The following is a 9904-nucleotide window of genomic DNA, read 5'->3' as shown; positions in this document are numbered from 1 at the left end:
TTTAGACCTTAATGACCAAGCCATTTTTTAAGTTTTTCCATCGTCGCATTCCAAGAGCTATAACGTTTTTATTTTTGCGTCTACATAGCTGTATAAGGTCTTGTTTTTTGCGGGACAAGTTGTATTTTTTAATAGCACCATTTTGGGGGACATATTTATTGATTAACTTTTATTAACTTTTATTTGGGGGGAAATAGAAAAAAAACAGAAATTTTGCCACTCTTTTTCGCATCTTAAATCTACGCCGTTTACCGTGTGGTATAAATAACACAATAACTTTATTCAGCGGGTTGTTACGATTGCAACGATACCAAATTTGTATAGTTTTTGTATGTTTTACTACTTTTACACAGTAAAAACGCATTTTTTTCAAAATTATTTGTTATTGTGTCTCCATATTTGAAGAGCCGTAACGTTTTTATTTTTTCGCCAATGTGGTTCTATGAGGGCTTTTTTTTTGCGGGAAGACTTGTCGTTTTTATTGGTACCATTTTGGAGTAGATGCGACTTTTTGATCACTTTTTATCACATTTTTTTAAAGTCAGTATTCACAGAAAACAGCAATTTTTCCATAGTTTTTTATTACATTTTTTACGGCGTTCACCGTGCGGGTTAAATAATGTAATAGATTTATAGTCGGGGTCGTTACGGACGCGGCGATACCAAATATGTGTAATTTTTTAACTTTATTTTGTTTTTTTAATAGTAAAGCATTTTGTAAGGGGAAAAGCTGGGTTTTTCATTTTTTTTCAATTTTTTTTTAAAATTAACTTTATTAAACTTTTTTTTCACTTTTTTACTAGTCCCACTAGGGGACTATAATATGCGATTCTGCGATCGCATTTATAATACACTGTAATACTTTTGTATTGCAGTGTATTACTGCCTGTCCGTTTAACACGGACAGGCATCTGCTAGGTCATGCCAGAGGCATGATCTAGCAGGCATTCGCTCCAGGCAGACCTGGGGGCCTTTATTAGACCCCCGGCTGCCATTAGAGACACAGACACTCGGCGATCGTATCGTCAGGTGTCGGTGGGAGAGAGAGGGAGCTCCCTCCCTCTCTCTAAAACAACTCAGATGCGGTGCTCGCTATTGAGCACCGCATCTGAGGGGTTAAACGGGTGAGATCGATACGAATATCGATCTCACCTGGCAGAGCAGGGACGCCCCCAGCCCTCAGCTACCTCTGCCAGCTGACAGCTGGGAAAATGTGACAACTTCCTGCTCTGTTTACTTATTCCGATGCCGCAACGTAAAAAGTCTATGGCATCGGAATAAGGTCCGTTAGTGACCGACGTAGAAACACGATGGGCCGGTCACTAACGGGTTAAGAAATTAAATAGGCTGCTGGATATGTTATACAAAAAACAATACTCCCCTATTAAAATTTTCTGACGATACATCACCAATGCATCAATGGCCTCTGCTGGTCTATGTTTACTTTTCCTGCATCAATGACATCCCTGATATCCATTGAGGAAATAGGGATGGGAACAGCACCACCGTCACTTTAACTCCTTAACGACCGCCCACCGTCTTTTGACGGCAGGCGTGCAGGTGCTTCGTCTACAGCAACATCTTTTGGCGTAGCTGTAGAAGGGGCTGATGACCGCTCCTGTGTGAGCTTATCCTCTAAGAAGGAGCTGTAACAAATAGCTCATGTACTTAAAGCGGCCTGCTAAAGACAGCTGGGATCGGAAAACATTCAGACCACAGCTGTTTAACCCTTTGATTGCCGTGGTCCATGTCCGCGGCATGCTCAAAGGGGAATCCCCTCTTCTATCGTTTCTCAGGCAACCCAGTGACTCGATCGAAGACTGGGGAATCCGTCGGTATTCAGCCCTGGGGACCTACAAAAGACCCCAGGGCTGTCTGCTCAGTATGCCTGCTGTTAGGGCACACTATGTGCTGCCCTAACAGAAGCCTGTGTCAAAGTGACACAGTGCAATGTATTATCATACAGGAGCATGCTAATACATTATAAGTAAAAAATAAAGTTATCCCATAATTGTATTAAAAAAAAAAAATTCACCAAAAAATAAATAAATGTAAAAAAAATGTTTTTTAGCATAAAATATATTTTGTTGCCAATACATTACATAAAAACAAAAAAAACCTACACATATTAGGTATCTACATGACCGTAAAAACCTGTAGAATTAATTTAACAGGTTATTTAGAATGAAATGTGAACAGGATAAAATATAAACAAAAAAAAAGCAATGCCGAAAATCGCTTTTTCATATATTCACGCCATTAAATAAATGATATAACTTACACAGTGATTTTTTTTCTACCCCAAAACAGTGCAGAAAAAAAGAAAAATTTCTCCTGCATAAAACAAGGCCTCATACATCCATATAAATTTATTATATGTTTTAGAAAATCTGTTTGAAGGCCGATTTTTTATTGGTTTAAAATGGATCACGTCATCTGTAAACCATAACAACCAATCAGATCGCTGCTTGGATTTTTAATACCTGCTTTGGAAATTATAAAAGCTTACCTGATTGGCTGCTGGTAGGGATGTCACACTGCTGCTGCTGACATCATAATCTGCCTCCCAGTACATTATTCAGAGACGAAACACACATCTAATACACCGCCTGCTGCCACCAGACTCCACATCCAGGAGAGGACGCACAATATTCCACACAAGACCGTACTCCATCTCCTGCTACAAAGAGAAGCCATCTCTGCTGTGGTTTCCTGGGACATGATCAGAACAACTTCCTACATGTAACATGGGAGATATCACAGTCCTTCTACTATACTGGATAAAGGTTAGTATATATAGGCAGGTTGTGTATTTTGGTATATTTGGCAACAACCCCATTTTGTGGCAGACAGTCCAGCAAGCCGGGTTAGGAAAGGTGGTGTTTATGCAAATTTGTGTTTTCAGGCAGAAAGGGGGCGAGTCATCAATGTTTTGCAACTATGGATTTGGGTTGATTGGTAATGATAAATAGTACGGGGGAGGTGTATGAGTGAGATTATAACCTATTTGTTCATCCACACTAACGCTCTGTGCAGTAACGGGACGTCTCTGTAATGGAAATGTCTCCAGATTTATTATGGACACAATCCATTATAACGTTCATTTTTATATCCATGTTACAGACAATTCTTTTGGTTATTGATATAAATTAGACTTTCAATGTTAGTGTTTACGTAAAATTACAATGTTATATATGTCTCATAATGAGAGCCACTGGAGTTTATATGAGAAGAATGTCTTGTGCTGGTTACTATGGTGATAGCAGCCATCTTGGGGCTTATGTCAGAAGAATGCAGTGTGCTCGTTGCTATGGTGATACCAGCCATCTTGTGCCTTATATGAGAACAATGTTTTGTGCTGGTTGCAATGGCAGACATCTTGGAACTTATGGGAGAAGATTGAACCTCATTTAACACAACTGTCTAATAGAAAAACTGGATTTGTTGACCATAGCAGCCAATCACAGTGCAGCTTTCATATTTCCAGCGCAGTGGGGAAAAAAAATGAAAGCTGAGCTTTGATTGGTTGCTATGGGCCACAGGATATGTTTTTCTATGAAACAGTTTTGATAAATGTGGCTCAATGTGCTGTGCTGTTTACTATGGTGACGGCAGCCATCTTGTTACAGTTAAAGGCAGTTGGTGTGAGCAGCCTGATACTGGATACAACTATATAAAGTTTGTTTGTTTGAAGCCCGATTTTTCATTGGTTTAAAATCAAGGAATAGCTGTTTTTGATTGGACATTGAACAAGGTTTGCCTCCTTTTGCGATTTTTGATCGGATTAAAAAAATCGCTTTTACTGAAAGTCACTTTTACCGAAATTCACTTTTTACTGGCATTCATTTTTCAATTTGCATCGAAGTACACACTTGCCTGATCGTGATTTTTGATTGGTTGAAAAGCTAACCAATAGCGATTTTTGATTGGTTGAAACACAAACCAGTAGCGATTTTTGATTGGATTGGACATTTCACAAAGTTTGCCTCCTTTTGTAGATTTTAAAACTCCTGAACAAAGAGAAGGTCGACGCTTGGCTCAAAGAATACGTCGAGCAGCAGAAACGCCAGAAATGACCAATGCTCGGCTTGAAGATCAAAGATTGCGACAAGTGACCGCAAGAGCTGAAGAAACACCTCAAGCGACTGATCGTCGGGTTCGAGCACAAGGCGCAAGAAATATTGTTTCTCAACGAACATCTTGGGATTGCATGAACAAAGCTGCTATGCAATACGACCCAACAATTGAATATGATCTGCACGACTTGGTCAATATTGGAAACATGGACACGACCTGTGAACATTGTGAAGCCCAGAAGTGGAAGTCAGAGACACCTGGCATGTGCTGCTCTGCTGGCAAGATTCAGCTACCCCCACTTACTGCACCACCAGAACCACCCAAGTCACTGATGACTGCGAACACTCCCCAAACCAAGCACTTTCTGGGAAAATTGAGGCACTACAACTCTTGCTTTCAGATGACTTCGTTTGGTGTGAACGAAATTCGAGAGGGAGGCTTCATGCCCACCTTCAAAATTCAGGGACAAGTTTGCTATCGACTTGATCGCTCCTGCCATTGCCCAATGAACCACCAAAGTTTCTGCAGATAAATTTCAAGAGCGATGAAAACCTTCAAGTTCAGCAACGACAGAGCAACGTCCCTGGAACTCGGGCCGACATTTTGCTGGAACTGCAGCAGATGCTTCATGAACATCACTGTTATGTCGAGATACTCAAGAGCTCTTTGGAAATGATGACTTTGGATAACTACAAAGTGGTCATCAAGGCTGACCGAGGGCCAACAGGAGAGCATGAACGGTGATACAACGCACCAACTGTCAATGAAGTTGCTGTCGTCATCGTTGGGGAATTTGAAAAATCGGGATATTGTGCTGCAGAAGCGTGATAATCAACTGCAGAGAGTTTCTGAAACCCATCGATCATATGACGCACTTCAGTACCCACTGATCTTTTGGCAAGGCAAAGACAGATACGATATTCAAATCTTCCAAACAAATCCAAGTACCGGAAATGTTACCGCCGGGAAAAAAGTTTTGTGCATGGCCTTCTACGCCTATCGAATTATGATTCGAGCGAGCCATTCAAATCACCTGTTGATGTGCCGAAATCTTTTCCATCAGTTTTTGGTTGATATGTATGCCAAAATCGAAACGGAGTGACTTCTCTTCATCCGTTTCAATCAGAAGGCACTTCGTGCTGAAAGCTATATCCACCTTCGAGATGCTGTCGTCAACGATGAAAACACGAGCAATGTTGGTCAGATGGTTGTCTTGCCTTCCATCTTCACAGGGAGCCCTCGATATATGCATGAATACACTCAAGACTCCATGAAATATGTGCGAAAATACGGAAGGCCTGACCTGTTTATTACTTTTACGTGCACCCAACATGGAAAGAAATTCACCAAGAGCTCTTGCCAGAACAATCGGCGACTGATAGACACGATCTGGTAGTCCGAGTTTTTTGACAAAAGGTTATCAAGTTCATGAATGTCCTCACGAAGGGCAAGGTATTTGGAGAAACTCAATGCTTCATGTGCACAATCGAATGGCAAAAACGAGGTTTGCCTCACGCAAATATACTGATCTGGCTGAAGGAGACGATCCGACTAAATCAGATTGATTCTGTCATTAGTGCAGAGATCCCAAATGCACAAGAAGATCAAAAACTATTCGACATCACCATGAAGAACATGGTCCATGGACCATGTGGAAGACTGAATCCAAGTTCCCCATGCATGAAAGATGGCTTCTGTACAAAGAGATTCCCAAGACAGCTGATCCTTGAAATTTAGTCTGGAGATGATGGTTATCCACTTTATCGCAGAAGAAAAGTGGGAGAAGGCGGGTTCACTGCATTGATGAATATGAAGATTGGCAATAGTTACCAGGACATCGAGGTCGACAACAGGGATGTACTCTACCCACCATTTCTTTCCAAGACCTTTCAATCCCACGTCAATGTTGAATATTGCAACTCAGTTAAGGCGATCAAGTACATCTGCAAATATGTCAACACAGGATCGGATCAAGCAGCATTTGGCTTGGAAAGACAAGGAAGAACAACTGATGAAATCAATGGCCAAGACAGACAAGAAAGAACAATTGATGAAATCGATCGCTTCCAAACTGGACGTTAAATCAGTAGCAACTAGGCTGTATGGCGAATTTTGGACTTTCCAATTCACGACCGCTATCCGACGGTAGTTCAGCTCAACATCCACTTGGAAAATGGACAGAGAGTCTACTTCACCGAGGAAACTGCTGCACAACAAGTTTTGCAGCACAAAGACACCACGCTGACAGCATTCTTCAAGCTTTGCCAACAAGATGACTTTGCAACGACACTCCTATACTGCGATGTTCCAAAGTATTATACGTGGAATAAATCTAGAAGAGTCCAAGGAACACCAGTTGAAGGTCATGTTGGAATCAAGTCAAGTGATGCTCTTGGCAGAGTCTACACAGTGCACCCAAACAACCACGAGTGCTTCTTCCTCCGGTTGCTTCTTCACACAGTAGCAGGCCCGACATTGTTTGTTAGCCTCAGGACTGTTGGCGACCATGTTTGTACAACCTATCGGCAAGCATGTCAAGAAAGGGGACTACTTGAGAGTGTTTCTCATTGGGACAAGACTTTAAAGGAAGCCGCAACCTGCCAATTACCAGCAAGCTTTCGAAACCTATTTGCTGTCATACTCCCGATGTGTAGACCATCCAAGCCACTTGAACTGTGGGAAAAGTACAAAGTTCTTCTGCAAGCACAACGGCAACGGCAAAACCCTGTACTCCGCAAATGTTCAACATGTCATTGATCCTACTTGAAGAAAAGACCCTCATGATGGTTGGAAAGAGACTTGAGCAAGTGGCACTTTCCGCGACGGAAAGGAGCAACGACAAAAGACTTGGACGGGAATTGCTTATAGAAACAAGCTATGACATGAGCGCTCTGGAGACTTATCTTGCAACGAATGAACCTCTTTTGGTTGCTGACCAAACAATGGCGTACAATCAGATCTTGGACATGGTTGTGAAAAACACCGGTGGTATTGTCTTATTGGATGCTCCTGGCGAAACAGGAAAGACGTTTGTCATAAACCTGTTGTTGGCAAAGATCCGACAACAATCCAGGATTGCTCTGGCTGTTGCTTCCTCAGGCATTGCGGCAACATTGCTTGATGGTGCCAGAACTGCACATTCAGCGTTCAAATTACTGCTCAACTTGACTCGAGATGCGTCTCCTGTTTGTAACATCAGCAAAGGTACTGGTGTGGCAAATGTCCTGCAAGAATGTTTGATGATTGTCTGGGATGAATGCACGATGGCACACAAGTTGGCGCTTGAAGCTCTGGATCGAAATTTGCAGGACTTGCGTGGAAACAATACAGTCATGGGAGGTGTCGTCTTGGTGTTGGCCGGTGATTTCCATCAGACGTTGCCTAATGTTCCAAAGGGAACTCCAGCAGACTAATTGAAAGCTTGCTTGAAGCAGTCGGTGTTGTGGAGGCATGTGAAGAAGATCTGAGTCTGACTACCAATATGCGAGTTCATCTGCATGGAGATGCCACAGCTGGTGAGTTTGCCAGCAGATTACTCAATCTGGGGAATGGAGATGTTCAAGTTGACAATGGGACAGATCTGATCAGCTTCCATGATGATTTTGCAAATTTTCCCAAGTCGGTGGAAGAGCTTACAAACAGTGTCTTTCCCAACATCACCTTCAACTACAGAGATCATGAATGGTTAGGTCAACGTGCAATACTGGCTCCAAAGAATGATTCTGTCAACGCCATCAATCAGCAAATTCAAATGACTCTGCCAGGTCAAGAAAAGCTGTACAAGTCCACCGACACAGTTATTGACCCCGATCAGGCGGTGCACTATCCGACAGATTTTCTGAACTCTCTCTCCTGCCCATCGATCGATGTTGAGGGTTGGCTCACCTATCATACTGTTGAGAAACATTGACGCTCCGAAACTTTGCAACGGGACGAGGCTGTGTGTCAAGAAGTTGATGGATCACGTCAACGAGGCCACCATACTAATAGGATGTGCCAAGGGGGAAATTTTTTTTATTCCTCGCATTCCCCTCGCTCCAAATGATGTTGCTTTCAAGTTCAAGCGGCAACAGTTCCCAGTACGCCTAGCCTTCGCAATGGCAATTAAAAAGGCTCAAGGTCAATCACTGAAAGTGGCAGGAATACACCTTCAAAGTCCCTGTTTTTCCCACGGGCAACTATATGTTGCTTGCTCCAGAGTCGGCACTGGAAAGAATCTCTACATCTTGGAACCGGATCAAAAGACAAAAAACATTGTTTACAAGAAAGCGTTGGAATAGAAACATGCAGTCCTAAATCAACACTATATATGTTAAGGATCTGCCAGGCACAGCTTCTGTATCCACGCCCATAGGTAATCAGTCTGCAACTGCTTCTATGTCTGTGAGACTTGACTCCATCTTCCACCACTCAGGATGGCAGGCTGAGGAGTGGGAGAGCCTATCACAGCCTGGCCAGACGGAGCTAGCTCCCGCCCTCTGTCTATTTATACCTGCCTTTCCTGTTCCTCCTTGCTTGTGATTCTTCTCTGTTTGTTTCCTGGCCCTGCTGCAGCTTCTTGTACCATTTGACCCTGCTTCATATTGACCCTGGCTTACTGACTACTCTCCTGCTCTGCGTTTGGTACCTCGTACACTCCTGGTTTGACTCGGCTTTTTCACTACTCTCCTGCTCTGCGTTTGGTACCTCGTACACTCCTGGTTTGACTCGGCTCGTTCACCTCTCTTGTTGCTCACGGTGTTGCCGTGGGCAACTGCCCCTTTTCCCTTGCTTCTGTGTACCCTTGTCTGTTTGTCTGTCGTGCACTTATTGAGCGTAGGGACCGTCGCCCAGTCGTAACCCGTCGCCTAGGGCGGGTCATTGTAAGTAGGCAGGGACTGAGTGGCGGGTAGATTAGGGCTCACTTGTCTGTTTCCTTACCCCCATCATTACAATATAAATCTGTAATGAATTTATTGCTTAATTTAATTTCTTTTATGCTTCCAATAACATTATTTACACTCTCTAGCAATTAAATTCATATCGAGAGGTAGCAATTAAATTCATACTGAGAGGTATTTAAATAGTGAGCTTTTACTCTATCTATACCGTAGGTCAACCTCCCGAGCAACGCCGGGTATAAAAGCTAGTAAAAAATAAAAAAGTCACGGCCGCTGAAATGCAGAGAGGCAAAAATGGAAACATTTAGCTGGTTATTAAGGACTTCCAGGCCCGGTCATTAAGTGTTTAAATGGGGATGCAAGAATGTAACAGACCGTCTTTATTGGTCAGCTCTAGTCCACTCAAGGGTTCACGGGAAGAAGAAGCAATGACGTCAGCATTCCAAAAAAGAAAATCGTTTTATTGTCTCATAGTACAGACACCAGCGAAGTTTCGGCCCTAAGTGAGCCTTTATTAAACGATGAAAAAAAAAACCTGTTGCTGGTGTCTGTACTATGGGACAATAAATATATTTGCTTTTTTGGAATGCTGAAGTCATTGCTTATTTTTCTAGTGGTTCCTGATAGCCATGTGACCTCTTCAGCCAATCACTGGCCTCAGTAGTGATGCTTGCATGTATGGCATGTCACCACTGAGGACTTGAGCCTCCTGACGAAACCGGTCACAGGGCGAAACGCGTGTCGAGGCGTTCACTCAGCCATTCATCTTCCTTGACCTTCTGCGCTCTGCATCATGTCCCAGGGTATGTGCTAGCTGTTTACATGGTCGTTTTATTGTGTCCTAGTCGTTTTTTAAGTCTACATTTTGGCTATTAATTACTATTTTAGTCTTTTGGACACTTCATCTTCTCATGTACAACTACTTATTCTGCAGGCTATAGTGGGCA

The 9904-nt window shown here is 42.8% G+C and overlaps 1 pseudogene; it reads left to right on the top strand.

Moving 5' to 3' along the window:
- Nucleotides 1–4840: 4840 nt before the first annotated feature.
- Nucleotides 4841–8357, top strand: LOC142741763 (uncharacterized; annotated as a pseudogene).
- Nucleotides 8358–9904: the final 1547 nt, after the last annotated feature.

This window comes from Rhinoderma darwinii, chromosome 2 (genome assembly GCF_050947455.1).
Source record: "Rhinoderma darwinii isolate aRhiDar2 chromosome 2, aRhiDar2.hap1, whole genome shotgun sequence".
Classification (NCBI taxonomy): Eukaryota; Metazoa; Chordata; class Amphibia; order Anura; family Rhinodermatidae; genus Rhinoderma; species Rhinoderma darwinii.
This window is presented reverse-complemented; position numbering and strand designations above follow the sequence as displayed.